This window comes from Poeciliopsis prolifica, unplaced genomic scaffold, assembly GCF_027474105.1.
Source record: "Poeciliopsis prolifica strain line A6 unplaced genomic scaffold, Auburn_PproV2 SCAFFOLD041, whole genome shotgun sequence".
Lineage (NCBI taxonomy): Eukaryota > Metazoa > Chordata > Actinopteri > Cyprinodontiformes > Poeciliidae > Poeciliopsis > Poeciliopsis prolifica.
Window position 1 is genome coordinate 3,128,283 of NW_026562416.1, and position 22,848 is coordinate 3,151,130.

Sequence of the window (22,848 nt, forward strand, 5' to 3'; positions counted from 1 at the left end):
ACTGAGCTTTAAAATCATTCAGTATTTAATGGGACCAAATGTTGAAGCTGGACGGATGATAATTAAATTATTCTAATTAAAACTAGAAATTAATTCTTCCTTGTTTTACCAGGAAACTGAGACTAAAATGCAACTGAAAGTTTTATCAGTGTTAGAAATAAATGGCAGTAAAATCTTCAAATATCAGGAGAGAAACATGAAAATGTCTCCATGGTGATGAAAACCATCAAAACGCGTCATCGTCTGACGTCACCGCCTGATATAAAACAAATTAGTTTCATTTTCGATCACAACCCCACCAAGGAGATTTTACCTGGATATAGGTGACGTCACCAGACAGAAAATGTTGCCATTGGTTCAGATTCAGGTTTCCACCCCTTTTAGACTCCAGATAATAAAAAACCTTCAGTGGAGAGAAATTCAGTCTGTAAAGGCAAAGAGATCCGAGTTGGATCTGCATGATGGACAAAATGATCCGTTTTGGGTTTTTGCTTCTCCTGGGAATCTGCAGCTCTGAAGCTGGTAAGTTAGAATAATATTTATAAATTATTGTTATATAAGTGACAATTTATTAATCTAGTAAAGCTTAATGTGGAGACTAATAACCAAAATATTAGATAAACTTAAATAAATGTCCCAAACATATTTAACATTTAAACATTTCATTTAGAAAAAAGATTTAAAATTAATTTAAAAACATTTGTTTTCTCTTTACTTACTATTTGATAAACCGAACATTTTTTTAAAAAACGATGCAGGAAAGTAGGAAATATGTTAATGTGGAGCAAAAAACATAAAACATTTAATCACAAATACATTATTTAGTTTAACTTAGGAACTTTACACCTCATTTGATGTAGGATTATTTTTATTTATTTGCTTATTTCTGTCAACAGAAAATATTTTCTTTCTGTTTCACCATCAGCTCATTTTTCACCATAAAACATAATTAATAAAATCCAAGCTGAATGTGATGTTAATTTGTATAAATATTAAATGAAACAGCAGCTTCAAAAATAATAATGAAAGAAACTGGAAAAAAAACTGAAATGTTTTTAAAATTCAAACTATAATTAAACAGTAAAACAATTTAATAGCACATTTATGCAACATATTGATAAAATCCTAAATTAAGTATCTTTATAATTTTATGTTGGTCTATAATTAGAATAAATAAACTCAAAGCAAACCTAATTATTTAAAATAGAATATAAATAGTTTTATAACATAAAACTGATTATAATAAATATATGACCAATAAAATGTTTTGTTTAATAAATTAAGCCTCAAAAATCATCAAAGTAATAAAAACTTTTTAATCTTTTAATGTTAAGATTGAATGTTATTATTATAATTGATAAAGTTGCTGTTTGTTTAATTTGTAGATAATATTTAATTATTTTGTTAATTTATAAATTCTTAAATCTCATTGTCTTTTTTCAGTGACCCACTCTATGAAGTACATCGTCACTGCATCCTCTCAAGTCCCAAACTTCCCAGAGCATGTGGAGGTTGCGATGGTTGATGATGTTCAGATTGATTACTATGACAGCGACACACGGAAAGTTGTGCCAAAACAGGACTGGATGAAGGAGAACATGGATCAGGATTACTGGAAAAGAGAGACTGATCGTAATCTGGGCACCCAGCAGAGCTTCAAAGCCAACATTGAAATTGCGAAGCAACGTTTCAACCAAACTGGAGGTTTGTGTTAATTTCACTGTTTATTGATCATTTTTGTTGTTGCTCATGGGAAATAGGACACACACACACACACATACAAAACTGATATTTAGAGACTTTAAATTAACTGATTGATGTAACTTTTCTTTTGCTAACTATTATAATCAAGATATTAATTTACATTAATTAACAAAAAAGTCCAATAAATTATAGGATCCAAACTGAGAAAGTTTAAAACAACAATAGTTTTATTATTGTTGTTGAAAAGATGGAGTCTCTATTCTCTACATTATGTTCTATATTTTCTGTTTAATTGTATTTATTATGGATAAAGTTCTTCTGCGTTAACCAGGTTTAAAATGTTTAAAGTTTTTATGGTCAAAACAACTTTAAGTTACTAGAAAATGAAACGATTCCTGGAGTGATTCTAGTTCCTCGATTATTAAACCTCCTGGAGGAAAATGTTTCTTCCTGGAAGCTTCGTTAAGTTATATTTTATTATTTAAGGCGCCGAGTTCCTGCCGGGTCGTTACTTGAGCTGCACATCGTTCTCATTTCTGCCTGAGCTGCTGACTAAAGCTAAGTGTTAGCAGCATAACGTCCAGTTTTCCAGTTCGGCTGGGAGGATTTTATTGATTGGTGATAATATCTGGGTCTTTGTTCGGGGATCAATAAGCATCTTTAAAATAACGATGCCTGGAGTTGGGCAGCTTTTCTCCTGCAGGAGCTGCAGGTGTATTTATCCAGGTGAGCAGGTCGACTGAACGCTGCAGGTGTATTTATCCAGGTGAGCAGGTCGACTGAACGCTGCAGGCGGCTCTGCATCAGATAATTAACGTAAATGTTTCTTTACGGACGAACAGGAAATGAATTTATTTCATCCTGGTCTCAGTAAATGTGAAGCTCATCATGGCGCCACGGAGCTGGTTGATGTTTCTGTGTGACGAACGAAGGAGTCGAATCCCGTCGCTGACATGAACACATAAATGTCTGGGCAAGGTCAAAGGTCATCTATCAAACTGACTGGAGATCAATACATAAAGGAAAAGCTGAAGCATTTTTTATAAGCGTATTTGTGAGCCTGACTCTTTATTATTGGATTGAATATAATTTCAGATTCTTGTAACTTTTCTTCAGGTTAACTTGGAAATCGAGCTTTTATTGTTACGAGTTAATTTAATAAACTACAGAAAGTTTATTGTTAGAAAAACTCAAATGTGAAAAATTGGACTGATGTTGATATTCAGTAGTAAAACTGCTGTTATGTTAGATTTAACAAAGTTTCATTTGATCTGTTTTTATCTGATTACTCGTCAGAATAATCCATCGATTAGTAAAATATTTGCCTCCAGCAGAAAATACTAGAAAATACACCATGATATAAAAGCATGTTTGTCTGTTTTGCTCTGCAGGTTTTAGTTGTAGGAAATGAAATGTTTTGGCTCCAACATGAGATAATAAATGTTCAGATGCTGCAGTTTGATCAGCAGCAGCAGAGAAACATCTGAAGTTTCCTTCAGTTTCTGATCAAAACAGGAAACTAACAACCATCTCAGCATTTAGACCAGACATGGGCAAACTACGGCCCCCGGGCCATATACGGCCCGTTAGTCTTTTAATCCGGCCCCCCAAACTTTTCCAAATTATAGTAAAAAGTGTAAAAATCTCATTCATTTCCCTTGCCCTTGCAATACCATCGTTCCCCGATAGATGGCGCACTAGTCATTGATCTTTGTTGGAGAGTAACTTTCCAGATGCCGTTTCCCCCCTTCGGTAAAAATGAGCGACCAAAGAAAAGAAAAGTGGACGCTGAGTGCCGAGTGTTTAAAAAGGAGAGGACAACAAAATATTTTTTTACTGATGTCCGATCAACGGCTGTATGTCTGATATGCCAAGAAACGGTTGCAGTTTTCAAAGAGTACAATATCAGCCGTCACTTTGCCGCAAAGCATGCTAACTACGCTAGCAAGCTGTCAACACAAGAACGGGCGGCTACTGCTCAGAGGTTGGCAGCTAATTTACAGACTCAGCAACAATCTGCGATTCAAGAGTCAAGTACCAAGGCAAGTTTTCTGCTGGCATTCAAGATAGCAAAGGCTAGCAAGCCTTCTCCGAAGGCGAATTTTTGAAAGAATGCATGGTAGAGACAGCAGATCTCTTGTGTCCAGAAAGCAAAGGCAAGTTTGAAAAAGTCAGCTTGTCATGCAGGTCAGTGACTCGGCGTGTGGAACTGATGATGAAGATATAGTCAGCGAGTTAAACAAAAAGGCGGAGTCCTTTAATTTATATTCACTAGCACTGGATGAAAAGTCCTTCAGCTGGTGTTCTGTCACAAGACCCCGAAACAGCACCGCATGAGCTGCAGTTGGAGCTGATCGATCTCCAGTCTGACTCCGTCTCAAAAGAGAAGTTCAGATCTCTTAAACTGAATGACTTTTATGCTTCGAAGCCACGTTTCCAAACCTCCGGAGGATGGCACAGAAGATGCTGGTATTGTTTGGCTCCACCTACGTGTGTGAGCAGACTTTCAGCGTCATGAACATCAACAAATCCGTCACAGATCCGGTTAACTGACCCAATACCTCAGATCGATTCTGAGAATCGCCACAACGAAACTAACTCCAGACTTTGATGCACTGGCAAAAAAAGGAGAACAACACTGTTCCCACTGAGATGTGAGTTTCTTTACTGTCTGATGAAAAAAATAGCAACTTTAGCATTTACGCGGCAGCGGTACAGTAGCTTAACTAACATGCCGATCATCGCTCTCATTTTAAATACCCCTTTCTTTCGTTGACTGATAATATTGTAACGATTCTGTGTTTTAGTTCTGCTGGGATCCACATGGTTATGTGTTAAAAGTTACATTGTGTTGCTTATTGTTACATGTAGCGTTATGTACTTCCGCTGTCTGACTGCTGACTCACACTCACACGTGATTGGTTGGTCTGTCATGTGGGGGACTCCCACTCACACGTGATTGGTTGGTCTGTCATGTGGGGGACTCCCACTCACACGTGATTGGTTGGTCTGTCATGTGGGGGACTCCCACTCACACGTGATTGGTTGGTCTGTCATGTGGGGGAGGAGCAGCAAGAGTTCTGTTGTCATTAAGCTGTCAGGCAGTGAACCAGTTTGTTCTGCAGCCGTAATAATAGCAGCTCCTATTCTTATTTCTAATAAACCCTGTTTGACGGGACTACAGCTACAGTGTTAGCATCATTATAATATGTTCTGAATGTTGAAAGTGATTCCATTGATCTTTTTCCACTAAATGTTGATTTCTTTAAATTTGCACCTTCAATTGTGTGTTTTCCATACATTTCAATACCCAGGTTTAATAAATTACATTGCATGTCCAAATGCTCCTGGCCCCTCTGTCAAATTTTAGAACCCGTTCTGGCCCGCAAGTCAAAAAGTTTTCCCAGCCCTGACCTAGTTTATGACAAATATGACCCAGAGAAACCTTAGAATTTATGCGAAATGATTCAAACTAACTTCATTAAACTAAAGTGACAGAAAATCTATTATTTAGTCACCACTGTAACTTTAGAGTTGAAAGACTCTGAATAAGATCTACACAACATAAACCTCTCTACATAAGGCAGGATAAATGTGTCCTTTTGTTTTCCCCGACCCAGAACCCAACAAGAAATGTCCAATTATATTAATATACAGCCTTAAACTAATCCAACCCAGACAGTCTGTTACTCACGACCTCCAGCAAAGGGTGAAAACGTTGTTAGACAACGAGGAGCTGAAATCCCATGGAAAACATTGAGAGCGTTGCAATTAACTCGTCTTTTCCCTGAAGTCCATTAACGCAGCTGACCACGTGGGGCTGAAGCGGCTCGCGCACTTAGCTTAGCCAAAACTCATCAGGACGACTTGCGTCTGTCCTCTCTGATCCCGTCCCTCTCCTGGCCACCAAGCTCCTCTAACTCCTCCCTGATTTCCTCCTCTCTCCTGCTTCAGTCCAGTTTTCTCTCCCTCGCGTCTGGTTTTTCTTCACTTCTTGTCGCTCGTCTCACTATCTGCTCTCCACCATCACCGCTCTCCTCTCCTCTCCACCAATCAGGCGGACTGCCTCAGTGACCAATCAAATGGCAAAGCCAAATAAAATACCCGGTGCGTCTCAGGTCACGCCAATACTTTTCAGTTGCAATAATTACATAAAATAATGCTCTCAGTTGATTTACAAATAATACAGTTTAAATGACAAAGTCAGCAAATTACTTAATAACTACCTTCACCCCTTATATTATTTAAATATTAAAATAAAGGAAAATACTCACGTAATTCTTTCAGAAACAAGAATACAAAATCTATAGTTATCACCAATGTTATGCATTAGTAAATAAACGTTTACTTTAATATATTTGAGTCTTGTCTTGACTTATGTAATATTTATATTAACCTTAACGTGTAGGAATTACAGTAACTTCGGTTTAACACTGGATACATTCGGTTACGATTATCGCAAGTGACCGTTTCTCTGCAGACTGAAGTTACAGAGCAGGAGAGAAGAGTAACATCAGAAGAAGTTGGATGTTTCCTTCAATTCATTTAAACTGATGAAATACTGTAAATAGTAAACATATTAAGTTTTCTAAGATTTTAGACAGTTTTGGATTGTTTAAATCTTCACTGACTAAAAACATGAATTTAGTTTTTGCTGAAGGCTTCTCAGCGTCTCCATTCTCAGCAATATGAATGATTAATAGGGAAGAAACTGAAAAAGGAAGATCTTGATCCAACCAGAGCCGATTAGATCAGTGGTTTTATGAACAATACTCATATTGTTGCTACAGAAGTTATTGTTGTTGAAAAGATGGAGCCTCTATTCTCTACATTATGTTCTATATTTTCTGTTTAATTGTATTTATCATGGATAAAGTTCTTCTGCGTTAACCAGGTTTAAAATGGTTAAATCCCTGAAAAACTAAAGCGTCTCTATTCCAGGGCCGGTTCTAGGGTTGATGGGTGTCGGGGGCTCAGGCCCCAAAGCTGAGGGAAGCTGTTCGCTGCAGGATGAAACATTTTCAGACTAAATGTCTTATAAATAATTTAAAGTCATTTATAAAACATTTCTAAGAACCTGAATGTTTGACCCAGTTTAAATTCTCCGTCTTTCTCTGGTAAAGTTGTTGAGCCTTTTTTCCTAAATGTTTAAAGTTTTTATGGTCAAAACAACTTTAAGTTACTAGAAAATGAATCGATTCCTGGAGTGATTCTAGTTCCTCGATTATTAAACTTCCTGGAGGAAAATGTTTCTTCCTGGAAGCTTCGTTAAGTTATATTTTATTATTTAAGGCGCCGAGTTCCTGCCGGGTCGTTACTTGTGCTGCACATCGTTCTCATTTCTGCCTGAGTTGCTGACTAAAGCTAAGTGTTAGCAGCATAACGTCCAGTTTTCCAGTTCGGCTGGGAGGATTTTATTGATTGGTGATAATATCTGGGTCTTTTTCGGGGATCAATAAGCATCTTTAAAATAACGATGCCTGGAGTTCAGCAGCTTTTCTCCTGCAGGAGCTGCAGGTGTATTTATCCAGGTGAGCAGGTCGACTGAACGCTGCAGGTGTATTTATCCAGGTGAGCAGGTCGACTGAACGCTGCAGGCGGCTCTGCATCAGATAATTAACGTAAATGTTGCTTTACGGACGAACAGGAAATGAATTTATTTCATCCTGGTCTCAGTAAATGTGAAGCTCATCATGGCGCCACAAAGCTGGTTGATGTTTCTGTCTGACGAACGAAGGAGTCGAATCCCGTCGCTGACATGAACACATAAATGTCTGGGCAAGGTCAAAGGTCATCTATCAAACTGACTGGAGATCAATGTATAAAGGAAAAGCTGAAGCATTTTTTATAAGCGTATTTGTGAGCCTGACTCTTTATTATTGGATTGAATATAATTTCAGATTCTTGTAACTTTCTTCAGGTTAACTTGGAAATCGAGCTTTTATTGTTACGAGTTAATTTAATAAACTACAGAAAGTTTATTGTTAGAAAAACTCAAATGTGAAAAATTGGACTGATGTTGATATTCAGTAGTAAAACTGCTGTTATGTTAGATTTACCAAAGTTTTATTTGATCTTTTTTTATCTGATCACTCGTCAGAATAATCGATCGATTACTAAAATATTTGCTTCCAGCAGCCCGACTAGAAAATACACCATGATATAAAAGCATGTTGTCTGTTTTGCTCTGCAGGTTTTAGTTGTAGGAAATGAAATGTTTTGGCTCCAACATGAGATAATAAATGTTCAGATGCTGCAGTTTGATCAGCAGCAGCAGAGAAACGTCTGAAGTTTCCTTCAGTTTCTGATCAAAACAGGAAACTAACAACCATCTCAGCATTTAGACCAGACATGGGCAAACTACGGCCCCCGGGCCATATACGGCCCGTTAGTCTTTTTAATCCGGCCCCCCAAACTTGTCCAAATTATAGTAAAAACCCCTGGATGTGTAAAAATCTCATTCATTTCCCTTGCAATACCATCGTTCCCCGATAGATGGCGCACTAGTCATTGATCTTTGTTGGAGAGTAACTTTCCAGATGCCGTTTCCCCCTTCGGTAAAAATGAGCGGACTAAAGAAAAGAAAAGTGGACGCTGAGTGCTGAGTGTTTAAAAAGGAGTGGACAACAAAATATTTTTTTACTGATGTCCGATCAATGGCTGTATGTCTGATATGCCAAGAAACGGTTGCAGTTTTCAAAGAGTACAATATCAGCCGTCACTTTGCCGCAAAGCATGCTAACTACGCTAGCAAGCTGTCAACACAAGAACGGGCGGCTAGAGGTTGGCAGCTAATTTACAGACTCAGCAACAATCTGCGATTCAAGAGTCAAGTACCAAGGCAAGTTTTCTGCTGGCATTCAAGTTAGCAAAGGCTAGCAAGCCTTTCTCCGAAGGGGAATTTTTGAAAGACTGTATGGTAGAGACAGCAGATCTCTTGTGTCCAGAAAGCAAAGGCAAGTTTGAAAAAGTCAGCTTGTCATGCAGGACAGTGACTCGGCGTGTGGAACTGATAATGAAGATTTAGTCAGCGAGTTAAACAAAAAGGCGGAGTCCTTTAATTTATATTCACTAGCACTGGATGAAAAGTCACTTCAGCTGGTGTCCTGTCCCAAGACCCTGAAACAGCACCGCATGAGCTGCAATTGAAGCTGATCGATCTCCAGTCTGACTCCGTCTCAAAAGAGAAGTTCAGATCTCTTAAACTGAATGACTTTTATGCTTCGAAGCCACATTTCCAAACCTCCGGAGGATGGCACAGAAGATGCTGGTATTGTTTGGCTCCACCTACGTGTGTGAGCAACTTTCAGCGTCATGAACATCAACAAATCCAGTCACAGATCCGGTTAACTGACCAACACCTCAGATCGATTCTGAGAATCGCCTCAACGAAACTAACTCCAGACTTTGATGCACTGGCAAAAAAGGGAGAACAACACTGTTCCCACTGAGATGTGAGTTTATTTACTGTCTGATGAAAAAAAAAAAAACTTTAGCATTTACGCGGCAGCGGTACAGTAGCTTAACTAACATGCCGCACATCGCTCTCAATTTAAATACCCCTTTCTTTCGTTGGGTGATAATATTGTAACGATTCTGTGTTTTAGTTCTGCTGGGGTTCACATGGTTATGTGTTAAAAGTTACATTGTGTTGCTTATTGTTACATGTAGCGTTATGTACTTCCGCTGTCTGACTGCTGACTCACACTCACACGTGATTGGTTGGTCTGTCATGTGGGGGACTCCCACTCACGTGATTGGTTGGTCTGTCATGTGGGGGAGGAGCAGCAAGAGTTCTGTTGTCATTAAGCTGTCAGGCAGTGAACCAGTTTGTTCTGCAGCCGTAATAATAGCAGCTCCTATTCTTATTTCTAATAAACCCTGTTTGACGGGACTACAGCTACAGTGTTAGCATCATTATAATATGTTCTGAATGTTGAAAGTGATTCCATTGATCTTTTTCCACTAAATGTTGATTTCTTAAAATTTGCACCTTCAATTGTGTGTTTTCCATACATTTCAATACCCAGGTTTAATAAATTACATTGCATGTCCAAATGCTCCTGGCCCCTCTGTCAAATTTTAGAACCCGTTCTGGCCCGGAAGTCAAAAAGTTTGCCCAGCCCTGACCTAGTTTATGACAAATATGACCCAGAGAAACCTTAGAATTTATGCGAAATGATTCAAACTAACTTCATTAAACTGAAGTGACAGATAATCTATTATTTAGTCACCACTGTAACTTTAGAGTTGAAAGACCCTGAATAAGATCTACACAACATAAACCTCTCTACATAAGGCAGGATAAATGTGTCCTTTTGTTTTCCCCGAACCAGAACCCAACAAGAAATGTCCAATTATATTAATATACAGCCTTAAACTAATCCAACCCAGACAGTCTGTTACTCACGACCTCCAGCAAAGGGTGAAAACGTTGTTAGACAACGAGGAGCTGAAATCCCATGGAAAACATTGAGAGCGTTGCAATTAACTCGTCTTTTCCCGGACGTCCATTAACACAGCTGACCACGTGGGGCTGAAGCGGCTCGCGCACTTAGCTTAGCCAAAACTCATCAGGATGACTTGCGTCTGTCCTCTCTGGTCCCGTCCCTCTCCTGGCCACCAAGCTCCTCTAACTCCTCCCTGATTTCCTCCTCTCTCCTGCTTCAGTCCAGTTTTCTCTCCCTCGCGTCTGGTTTTTCTTCACTTCTTGTCGCTCTCACTATCTGCTCTCCACCATCACCGCTCTCCTCTCCTCTCCACCAATCAGGCGGACTGCCTCAGTGACCAATCAAATGGCAAAGCCAAATAAAATACCCGGTGCGTCTCAGGTCACGCCAATACTTTTCAGTTGCAATAATTACATAAAATAATGCTCTCAGTTGATTTACAAATAATACAGTTTAAATGACAAAGTCAGCAAATTACTTAATAACTACCTTCACCCCTTATATTATTTAAATATTAAAATAAAGGAAAATACTCACGTAATTCTTTCAGAAACAAGAATACAAAATCTATAGTTATCACCAATGTTATGCATTAGTAAATAAACGTTTACTTTAATATATTTGAGTCTTGTCTTGACTTATGTAATATTTATATTAACCTTAACGTGTAGGAATTACAGTAACTTCGGTTTAACACTGGATACATTCGGTTACGATTATCGCAAGTGACCGTTTCTCTGCAGACTGAAGTTACAGAGCAGGAGAGAAGAGTAACATCAGAAGAAGTTGGATGTTTCCTTCAATTCATTTAAACTGATGAAATACTGTAAATAGTAAAACATATTCTAAGTTTTCTAAGATTTTAGACAGTTTTGGATTGTTTAAATCTTCACTGACTAAAAACATGAATTTAGTTTTTTTGAAGGCTTCTCAGCGTCTCCATTCTCAGCAATATGAATGATTAATAGGGAAGAAACTGAAAAAGGAAGATCTTGATCCAACCAGAGCCGATCAGATCAGTGGTTTTATGAACAATACTCATATTGTTGCTACAGAAGTTATTGTTGTTGAAAAGATGGAGCCTCTATTCTCTACATTATGTTCTATATTTTCTGTTTAATTCTATTTATTATGGATAAAGTTCTTCTGCGTTAACCAGGTTTAAAATGGTTCAAATCCCTGAAAAACTAAAGCGTCTCTATTCCAGGGCCGGTTCTAGGGTTGATGGGTGTCGGGGGCTCAGGCCCCAAAGCTGAGGGAAGCTGTTCGCTGCAGGATGAAACATTTTCACACTAAATGTCTTATAAATAATTTAAAGTCATTTATAAAACATTTATAAGAACCTGAATGTTTGACCCAGTTTAAATTCTCCGTCTTTCTCTGGAAAAGTTGTTGAGCCTTTTTTCCTAAATGTTTAAAGTTTTTATGGTCAAAACAACTTTAAGTAACTAGAAAATGAAACGATTCCTGGAGTGATTCTAGTTCCTCGATTATTAAACTTCCTGGAGGAAAATGTTTCTTCCTGGAAGCTTCGTTAAGTTATATTTTATTATTTAAGGCGCCGAGTTCCTGCCGGGTCGTTACTTGTGCTGCACATCGTTCTCATTTCTGCCTGAGCTGCTGACTAAAGCTAAGTGTTAGCAGCATAACGTCCAGTTTTCCAGTTCGGCTGGGAGGATTTTATTGATTGGTGATAATATCTGGGTCTTTTTTCGGGGATCAATAAGCATCTTTAATATAACGATGCCTGGAGTTCAGCAGCTTTTCTCCTGCAGGAGCTGCAGGTGTATTTATCCAGGTGAGCAGGTCGACTGAACGCTGCAGGTGTATTTATCCAGGTGAGCAGGTCGACTGAACGCTGCAGGTGTATTTATCCAGGTGAGCAGGTCGACTGAACGCTGCATCAGATAATTAACGTAAATGTTGCTTTACGGACGAACAGGAAATGAATTTATTTCATCCTGGTCTCAGTAAATGTGAAGCTCATCATGGAGCCACGGAGCCGGTTGATGTTTCTGTCTGACGAACGAAGGAGTCGAATCCCGTCGCTGACATGAACACATGAATGTCTGGGCAAGGTCAAAGGTCATCTATCAAACTGACTGGAGATCAATTCATAAAGGAAAAGCTGAAGCATTTTTTATAAGCGTATTTGTGAGCCTGACTCTTTATTATTGGATTGAATATAATTTCAGATTCTTGTAACTTTTCTTCAGGTTAACTTGGAAATCGAGCTTTTATTGTTACGAGTTAATTTAATAAACTACAGAAAGTTTATTGTTAGAAAAACTCAAATGTGAAAAATTGGACTGATGTTGATATTCAGTAGTAAAACTGCTGTTATGTTAGATTTACCAAAGTTTTATTGGATCTTTTTTTATCTGATCACTCGTCAGAATAATCGATCGATTAGTAAAATATTTGCTTCCAGCAGCCCGACTAGAAAATACACCATGATATAAAAGCATGTTTGTCTGTTTTGCTGTGCAGATTTTAGTTGTAGGAAATGAAATGTTTTGGCTCCAACATGAGATAATAAATGTTGAGATGCTGCAGTTTGATCAGCAGCAGCAGAGAAACGTCTGAAGTTTCCTTCAGTTTCTGATCAAAACAGGAAACTAACAACCATCTCAGCATTTAGACTCTGAAACCTTTAAAATGTTTCATTAAATCATGTTTTCTGAAAACCTGGTCGAGTCTCCAAACAGAGACGTGAATGTGGATCCGACCAGAACCAGAACCGATCAGTGGTTTGAAAAATAAAATACAGAAAAAAGCAGAAAATCTTCAGAGGAAATTTGATGTTTTTAATTTAAACTCTGATAAAAACAGAAAACAGTAAAAATCTTCCAGGTTTTTTAGATTTTGGATCATTTAAATATTTACTGAATAAAAATCGTTTTTGCTGAAGCGTTTTCATCCAGACCAACAGAACCAGAACCGGTCAGATCCCTGGTTCTATCCTGACTCTGGTTCCTCCAGGTTGATGATCTATTTGGGTCCGACCAGAACCAGAACCGATCAGATCAGTTTGTCTGGACTCTCCTCAGTCCAGACTGAAGTTCTGCTGCTGGACTCATCCTGATCCAAACTGGGAGAGGAACTGGACCTGCTGGTTCTGCTCTCCACTCACCAGTCGGCCCAGACTGAGTTACTGGTGGAGTTTGTTCCCAGTTTGGTTCTGGTTCTACTGGTACCGGAGCTGCAGGACGTTTAACAGTGAAGGTTATTCTGGGATGTTTTGGCCGTAAAGCAGCAGAGATCAGAACCGAGAGACGATCAGAACAGCAGCAGTTGGATCCTCCAGAACCAGAGAGGTTGGTTCTGGAGCTTTAGAGTGACCCCCACCTGTTTCTGAGCCGACGTCCCTGCAGAAATCGGACCTGCAGCTGAAAGTCTGAGAGCCTCAGAGGAAGAGGAAGGTTCTGACCCGATGAAGGTTCTGAGGAGGTCCGGTTGCTGTGATGTTGGAGGAAGAACCGGGTCGATCTGGGTCAGCGGGTCCGGAGTCTTCATCAGAGGAGACGGACGCCGTCTCTGAGCTCACAGCGTGTTGCCATGGAAACACATTCTGACCCTCTGATTGGCTGAGAGGGGAACCTTCAGCCTGACCCGGTACCAGACAGAACCCGGTTCTGGAGAACAGAACCTCCCCCCCTGAAGACGCCCTGAGATCAGAACCGCTGCAGAGTTCTGCCTCAGCGGTTCTGTTCACCTCACACATTTTCCCACCAGAACTTTAACAGAACCGCCCCGCCTGCAGGAACCCGCTCCATCAGAACTGGGTTCTGGACCGAGCCGGGCCCAGTAGGACGGCTGTCAGCCGTGTGTCTCAGAGGAAATGGGTTTAAATCATTAACAGACAGAACATCAGTAGAACCGACCCGATTGGACCGAGCAGAACTTTACTGAACAGAACCCAGTTTGTTTGGTTCATAAATAAAAGCTTCAGATTAGATTAAATCAGATTAAAATGACTGATCAGGAATATCAATGATCTGATTATTGATTAATTATTGATCAATAGATATCTATTGATCGTTACCATGACATCAGATAGAAATACCATCTTTAATCAATAAAACTTGTTTAAATATTTAAGAATAAAACAATGATCCGATAAATCCATTATTGATCAATAAAACCTAAAATCTGATATTTATTGATTTATTGACATCAGGAAAAAGTTCTGCGGTTCTAAATGTGAGCAGCGCAATCGGACCTGCTGGCCCGGTTCCTGCTGGCCCGGTTCTTGCTGGCCCGATTCCTTCTGGCCCGGTTCTTTCTGGCCCGGTTCCTGCTGGCCCGATTCCTTCTGGCCCGGTTCTTTCTGGCCCGGTTCCTGCTGGCCCGGTTCCTACTGGCCCGGTTCCTGCTGGCCCGGTTCCTGCTGGCCCGGTTCCTACTGGCCCGGTTCCCGCTGCGGCTCCGACCCTTATGGGTTTCCATGGCAACCTTTATCCAAACTGGGGAAAGAAAGGTCCGATTCTGTTCTGGTTCTGGTTCTGGTTCAGAGATGTAGAAACTGCCGCGGAGCGGCAACATGACCCGGTTAGACCCGGTTCAGTCTCTCATTCCAGCTGCTGGTTTATTGTGGATCAGAACCGACCAGTGAAGCAGCAGAACCAGAACTTCGTTAAAGATGCAGCTTCTCCTCCGTCTGTCCAGAGACGGACAGAAACGGGTCGGGAGAGAAGAATTGGACCTTCTGGTGCCGCAGCAGAACCAGCAGGTCACATGACAGGAACCAGAGAGGAATGTAGAACCCAGGCCCGGTTCTGCTCTCAGTCACTGTGAGACACAGGAAGACGGGAGGAACCGGGTCCAGCAGAACTTCCTCCATCCAGTGAGTCAGCAGAGCAATGAAACAATCAGAACTTTGACCCGCTGGAAGCAGCGTCCTCCAGAACCAGCAGATTGGATCAGTGAACCGGGTCAGACAGTTTGACTCTTTGTTCAGCAGCAGCTGGGATGAAGCTGATTCTCCTTCAGGTCCGTTTCACAAACGTCTCAGAGCAGAAACAGTTTTTCTGGTTCCCAGGAAGCTGCAGGAATCAAGTTTCTGCTCATTCAGGCGTCTGGCAGCAAAACAGAGAAATACTGACCCGAGACCAGCTGGACCGGGTCGGGTTCTTCTGACTGATGGCAGCTTGCAGCAGCTCAGACTGTCAGACTGATTGATCACAATCATGTTTTATTCAATCAGGAAAACCTTCATGTTCATCTGCTGGTTCTGATTCAGCTGCTTTCTAGAGAAGAAGCTTCTGGGTCGGTGGTTCTGGTCGGAGTGAGGAGTTCTGTGTGTTTGTTTCCATGTGTGGAGTCTCTCCAGAACCTCAGAGCAAACAGAACCAAACTGAGGAGGAGAAACACAGAAATGGAGCAAAATGAAGATCAGAGAAACTTTAGAGACGAGAGGAAAGAAGAAAAATCAGAGAAACTGGTGGGAGACAAAGAGGAGAATCGATCGGTTCTGATTATCACAAGAGACAATCTGCAGACTGGAGCTGCAGAGAGAAAGAAGAAACAGCAGAAGAAGTTTCATGTTTCATTAATTTAATTTAATTGATGAAAACTGGAAATAAATACTCGCAAGATTATTGTTTAAATCTTTCCTGAAGAAAAACTCAGTGGTTGTTCTTGCTGAAGGTCATGAAGCATCTCCATCCGTTAACAATAAAATCACCAGTTAAAATAGTAAAATGTACAATTTAATGATAATTTCTGAATCTCTGTCTTTCAGGTGTTCATATTGTCCAGTTGATGTACGGCTGTGAGTGGGATGATGAGACTCAACAGGTTACTGCCTATCGACAGTATGGCTACGATGGGGAAGACTTTATATCATTGGACATGGAAACAAACACATGGATTGCTCCAAAACAACAAGCTGTACTTACTCAAAACAAATGGAACAATAATAAAGCTGAGCTGGAGTACTTTAAGAACTATTTCAACCAGCTTTGTCCTGAGTGGGGGAAGAAATACGTCAACTATGGGAGAAGCTCTCTGATGAGAACAGGTGCAGTCACATGTTGTATGATCTGATCATTTAAAAATCTAGTATTATTTATATACAGACATTTTATAACCCTCATATATATACACCAATTTATTCACAACATTTTGCCTGTAGGATTATATTCTGAGGGATTTCTTCAGCTCGACATACAGGGGTTGGACAATGAAACTGAAACACCTGGTTTTAGACCACATTAACTTATTAATATGGTGTAGGGCCTCCTTTTGCCACCAATACAGCGTCAATTCGTCTTGTACAAGTGTGGGGCCAAGGGAATGCCATGATATGGCAGCCCACACCATCACTGATCCACCCCCATGCTTCACTCTGGGCATGCAACAGTCTGGGTGGTATGCTTCTTTGGGCCTTCTCCACACCGTAACTCTCCCGGATGTGGGGAAAACAGTAAAGGTGGACTCATCAGAGAACAATACATGTTTCACATTGTCCACAGCCCAAGATTTTCGCTCCTTGCACCATTGAAACCAACGTTTGGCATTGGCACGAGTGACCAAAGGTTTGGCTATAGCAGCCCGCCCGGTATATTGACCCTGTGGAGCTCCCGACGGACAGTTTTGGTGGAAACAGGAGACTTGAGGTGCACATTTAACTCTGCCGTAATTTCGGCACCATGTTTTTATGTTTTTTTGGATACAATCTGGGTTAGCACCCGAACATCCCTTTCAGACAGCTTCCTCTTGCATCCACAGTTAATCCTGTTGGATGTGGTTTGTCCTTCTTGGTGGTATGCTGACATTACCCTGGATACCGTGGCTCTTGATACATCACAAAGACTTGCTGTCTTGGTCACAGATGTGCCAGCAAGACGTGCACCAACAATTTGTCTTCTTTTGAACTCTGGTATGTCACCCATAATGTTGTGTGCATTGCAATATTTTGAGCAAAACTGTGCTCTTACCCTGCTAATTGGACCTTCACATTCTGCTCTTACTGGTGCAATGTGCAATTAATGAAGAATGGTCACCACACTAAAATGAGAGGTGTTTCAGTTTCATTGTCCAAACCCCTGTATTTCAATAAATATACTTTTCATTAAACATGAGTCATCATTAACAGATTATATTTAATTATTTCTCCATCTCTAGTTCGTCCATCAGTGTCTCTCCTCCAGAAGTCGTCCTCCTCTGAGATCAGCTGCTTCGCTACGGGTTTCTATCCTAACAGAGCTGAAATGTTCTGGGAAAGATGGAGAGGAGATCCATGATGGTGTAGTCAAAGGAGAGATCAAGCCCAACAATGATGGGACCTTCCAGATGAATGTTGGCATCGATCTGTCATCTGTTCCAGCTGGAGACTGGAACAAGTATGAATGTGTGTTTCAGCTCTCTAGAGTCAAGGAAGACATGATCACAGGACTGGAGGAAACAAGGATCAGGACCAATGAATGTAAGTAATTATATAAAAAACACATTTGTTTGTTGTTAAATATCTGATCATTACAATGTTTGATGGATTAATTGTGTTTTTAGATTTACTTTCAGTTTTAGTGTGTAGAATCAGAAGCAGGTTTTTTCTTAGTTCTATATTTATGTATCACAAATAAATGTAAAACAAGTAATTTCCTACTAATGCAATATTCTGCAATATTAAATACAAAGATTTATTGTTTAATAATCATTGTATTATTAAACAATATCAAATTCAACTAAATCTTTCTATTTAGTTAATATTCTGGTTTTAGTTTACATTTAATAACAACTTTATGACATTTGAAAATTGTATAAATTATTCATGAAACTACATTTTATAATTATAGTTACTGAAGAGAAAAACACTGACGTTCAGGAACCAGGACAAACAAAACATGAACAAAACACAAACCTGGTGTTTTGATTAACTGGAATAAAAGACATGAAGAAACATTTCTATACATGATTGTGACTGTTTTGTTTTCTCAGCACCAAAAACCCCCGATGTGATCATCCCTGTTGTTGCTGCTGTTGTCATTGCTGTCTTCGCTCTCATTGCTGTGATTGGATTCATTATTTACAGGAAGAAGAAGAACGGTGAGTTATTTTAAATATTTTGATTGTTAATCTTTACCAAGTGAGAAACATTACTTGGTAAACTGTTTAAACATTAAAGTTATGCATCAACTGTAGACACTGACATGCTAATATGATGACACATCATGATTTATGTCATTAGCCTCGGTTTAAACCAGCAAGACTTTATAGTCTACAAGTAATTAAAATTTAGATTTAAATTTAGATTTTCTCGCTAATCGTGACTCTTGATTCACAATTGGTCATTTTCTTTCTCTCCGGCCATTGAATAAAATAATGACACAATGCATCCTGTGTATTTCTTGATTAGGTTGTTAATTGAAACAAAATAAGATTAATTAATTAATTAATTTCCTTAATAAAACGGATTATTTTCAATTATAAAGAAAATATTCTCAATTTATGCACAATAAAATCAGAGCCGCTAAATCTGCTGAGCTAATAGTTTATTAGTCCAATTAATAATATTCTTTGGTTGGAGACAATACACTGTAAAACATTTAAAGGTTTTTAACTTGAAAATGAAAGTCAACCTGCTGCCTTGACAATGTAATTAAAGTCAACAAGAAAATTGTTTTGGGTTTAACTCAAAAATTAAAGTGCATTAAGCTGAATTAACAACAGAAAACAATTTGTCTCCTGTTCTGATAAAACATTAATCTCAAATTGTGAGTTTTAATTTAATACAGAATTTAAACCAATTATTTTACAATATGCAAGATAAAACGTCCCTCACCCAGATGAAGAAACACAATTTTTCTATTATTTTCAATCACATTATCAAGCTAATTAACTACTTATTATACATTATAGGAATTTAGAATTCTGATCAAAACATTTAAGCTTCGGAAACTGAGAATCGTGTTAAAATTAACATTCGTCCTAATAACAGTCGATAACTTACAGATATAAGTAAGTGAGACACACTTACATAGAACACAGCATACAAAAACATGCCGCTAAGCACCCTGGGAAATAGTTCCCACTCCTGTCTTTTCTTTACATTTTTTAAACGCTAACATAAAAATCCAGTTTATTGAACTTTTGGAGGTCTGACAAAATTAATGAAAAGTTTACACAACTTATTACTTCAAGTTTATCTTTCATAAACTCACATTTAGCTTCGATCTCACAGGATTTATTTGATTTAAAGAGTAGAAGATAGTCAACAAAATTACATGTTTTACAGTGCAGCTGAGGAATAGTGATTTTCTCAGATTTTTTTCTTTAGTTGTGATAAAATCTGATGAATCAGCTAAAACCAACTATGGATCTCAAAAATGATCAAATTTCAACTAAATATTTACCAAATCTCGCTTATGTTTGAGAGAAATATGAATTATTTAGTGCATGTTTATCTGAAATGTTCACGGATTTGTTGTTTCTGTAGAGAATAGCAGAAGTAAAAGGACTTTTTTCAGGCAAAATCTAAAGTTGTTTTTCTATTTGTTTCAGCCAAGCGTCCGCCTTCTCGTAAGTAAAACAATTCACTGTTCAATCTGTTTTTATCCTTAACTCTGTGATTTCCAATAGTTTATCTGTTTTACATTACTCAGGATGTTTTGTGCTTTTACATTGATTTATAAAATAATATTTAATCACACATTTCTTGACATTACAGCTATAGTAAAAGGTCCGGCTCCAGAGGAAACCCAGTTTCTTCCAAATGCATGAAGATGCAGAATCAGACCAACAGCAGCAAGTGAGTCACTAAATGTGGAACAATGTTGATTTTATTAAAAACATCGGACCTGGATGTAAAATATTTTGGTACCTGTAAAATTTGGAGGCATGTTTGAAACAAAATCGTTTGATAGTTTAAAATTGAATATTTATTATCTTGCAACATTTTTATAAAAGTGATAATTTATTAAACTCTTATCTAAAGTCATTACTTTTGTAGGTTGGTTTTCAGTTTTACTCTTAGGAAAATATCATGTATATAACCAGCTGTTCTACTTTATAACTGAATATTCTGACTTTGTAAACCGTACATAAAAACGACAGAAACACTTTATATGTCGAGGTGAATAAAACTGACATGACTCTCATAATCATAACGTAACGCCGTCATGAACATGAAGGAGTTTTTATGAATGTTTAGGACTGAAGTGTCATTCGGTAAATAATAACATTTTTAATGCAGTTGACAATTTTAATGGACTTTTAATGCAACTTTGCATTAAAACAAACATTAATTACCAAAAAGACACTTTAGTCGTAAACATTCATAAAGACGCCTTCATGCCATGTCAGTATTATTCACACCTGGTCAAATAAAGTGTTAACAAAAAGACACTTCTTGTTGTAATTGATACATTTTTATAGATAATATGGAATAACTCAATATTAAAAAAACAATATTGGGTTGATTTGTAATTTCTATTGCTAAAGCAACTATTGAGTTGTGTAATTATGGAAATTATTCTGAAGTTAAAAGAGAGAAATTGTATTTCTTATCAAACTGTTAGATCTGATTAAATGACCCCAATTATAATCAGTTAAAACAATTGAAAATATTCTAAAACTCATCACTGTTGGGGAAATAAGGCACTGCAGCGCATTAAGAGCATATATGTATATTTATCCCAAATGTAATGATGTTACTTAATTGTTTACCGATATTCGGATTTGAAATTGATCCTGTTGCTGGTTTGAAAGTTTGTGATTTTGTTGCTGTTCTTTTTATTATGTTTTTATCCTCTATGCAAAAACAAATGCAAATTTCCACATGAATTGTAGACCATAAAGATTAGTGTCATCATTATTATTAATCTGCCTTTGAATTTATTTTTGTCTCATTAGTAATTTACTGTTAAACAGAGAATCTTGGACTTTATCACAGCTTTTGGGTTCAAAGGTTATAATTTGATTAATTAAACACGTAACATTTCAGTTCTTTCTCTTTGACTAAATCTTTTGTCTTTTTGTCTCTGTAGGTTCATCAATGAAATTTTCACTGACCAAGAAATGGCTCCACTTTCTCTATTATTGTTAAATTGTATTTCTTGTCATGATGGACAGAAATACATCAACTGGTTCAAATGCTGTTCAATCAAATTGGAGTTATTTTATTTTTATGGTCTGGGAAAATGTTGACCTTTTTCTTTAGCAAAAAAGTTTTGCTTTTCATCCAAACACAGCAACTCTGACAACTAAAGCTCATATCTGCAAAAATCAAACATTTTATCTCTGGAGATTTGGGTATCAGGTTATGTAATATATTATATTTTTGTTTATATGTTAAAACTTTTCTGATCCAATCAACTTCCAGCACATTAAGACTTCGAGCTGCAATATAGTAACAGGGTTAAGTTTAGCATCACAGTGATTATCACACATATAGATTTAATTTCTAGATTTGCCAATATTCACCTGATTCTCATAAATATTTTGGGTACATTTTATTATTTTTCTTTCATCACTTTTAGCTCAGTTTCTATTGTTTATTTTAACTGTCTTGGTTTTTATTTTTCTTTAATTAAAATAACTTTAAAAATTGCTTTTTCAGTCATTTATATTTAATGTAGACAATAAAATATTGAGTAAGGAATATTTTTTTCTTTTTTAAAGATCTGGGGTTTAATTTCTTATGCTGAGTTAAGTAAAATGGTTTTCTGTTGAATCTGTCCTTGTAAATTTGGTTTGTTTGAAATAAATTTCTATCTAATCCAACTTTTCTTTGCCTTTTATGTTATTAGACATAATTGAGTTTCAGTTTGTAAATCAGAGTTTCAAATCCTGTAATTGTATTTATGACCCAGTGAACCAGAACTACAGAAACCTTTGTGATTTTCTTAAACAGTAAGGTCCTGCTTTTTTCAGACACATAGCACATTGTTTTGCACAGTTAAGAAAAAATAATTTTTTAAAAATATTTATCACATCATTTAAAAGAAAATTGGCATAGCGCTGAATTTGGGCCTGTCTCTTTAAGAAGTTCCTTACAGATACTCTGCCTTCAGCACGTCTTCACAACAATGCTTCTCATTATGCCATTTACTACCATTCTTATGAGGATTGGACTCAGAAGTAGTTTTCATAATAAGTTCATCAAACACACACATCTCCTCCAGGTGTTTCCTAATTGCTGCTGCAGGGAATCTGGTGGATCTCTGTGTTTAACTGAGCTGCTCTTCTGGGCAGGCGCTTCCTTACTGAAGCACATGGGCTTGTGGGTTTTTTATATTGGTATGATAAATTCTCACTCACCATTGGGTGGGTAGGGAGGAAGCACTGGCCCACCTACCAGAAGGAAACAAACGCATGGGCGATGGTATTTTCTGTTTCAAGTGCAAGCAGAAAATTATTCGCAAGCAAGCAGAGAGGTTTACAAGCAGAGATTTGATCTTTACTTTCAGGTACAGTTTAACATCTAAAATTATTGTACCAAAAAAACTCAACATCCCTTCTTTTTTGTTACACATCAATGGAAAAAAGACTGTTGAGGTTTGTCTGAGCTCTGAGCAGTAAAGTCAGAACATTCCCTCTCTGTAACAGTGGATCAGCTCTGAGACGTCCTACATACTTTTATCCAGCCATCCTCCTGCATGTGGTACACTTGAAAACACACATAGAAAGAGAAGAAATACAAATTAACACAGCTACCACAAAAATACATTCTGAAGGAAATACTGTGGAAATC

General features: G+C 38.1%; 1 pseudogene; it reads left to right on the forward strand.

The window, feature by feature from the left end:
* Window positions 1-412: 412 nt before the first annotated feature.
* On the forward strand, window positions 413-21,878 carry LOC129375873 (class I histocompatibility antigen, F10 alpha chain-like; annotated as a pseudogene).
* Window positions 21,879-22,848: the final 970 nt, after the last annotated feature.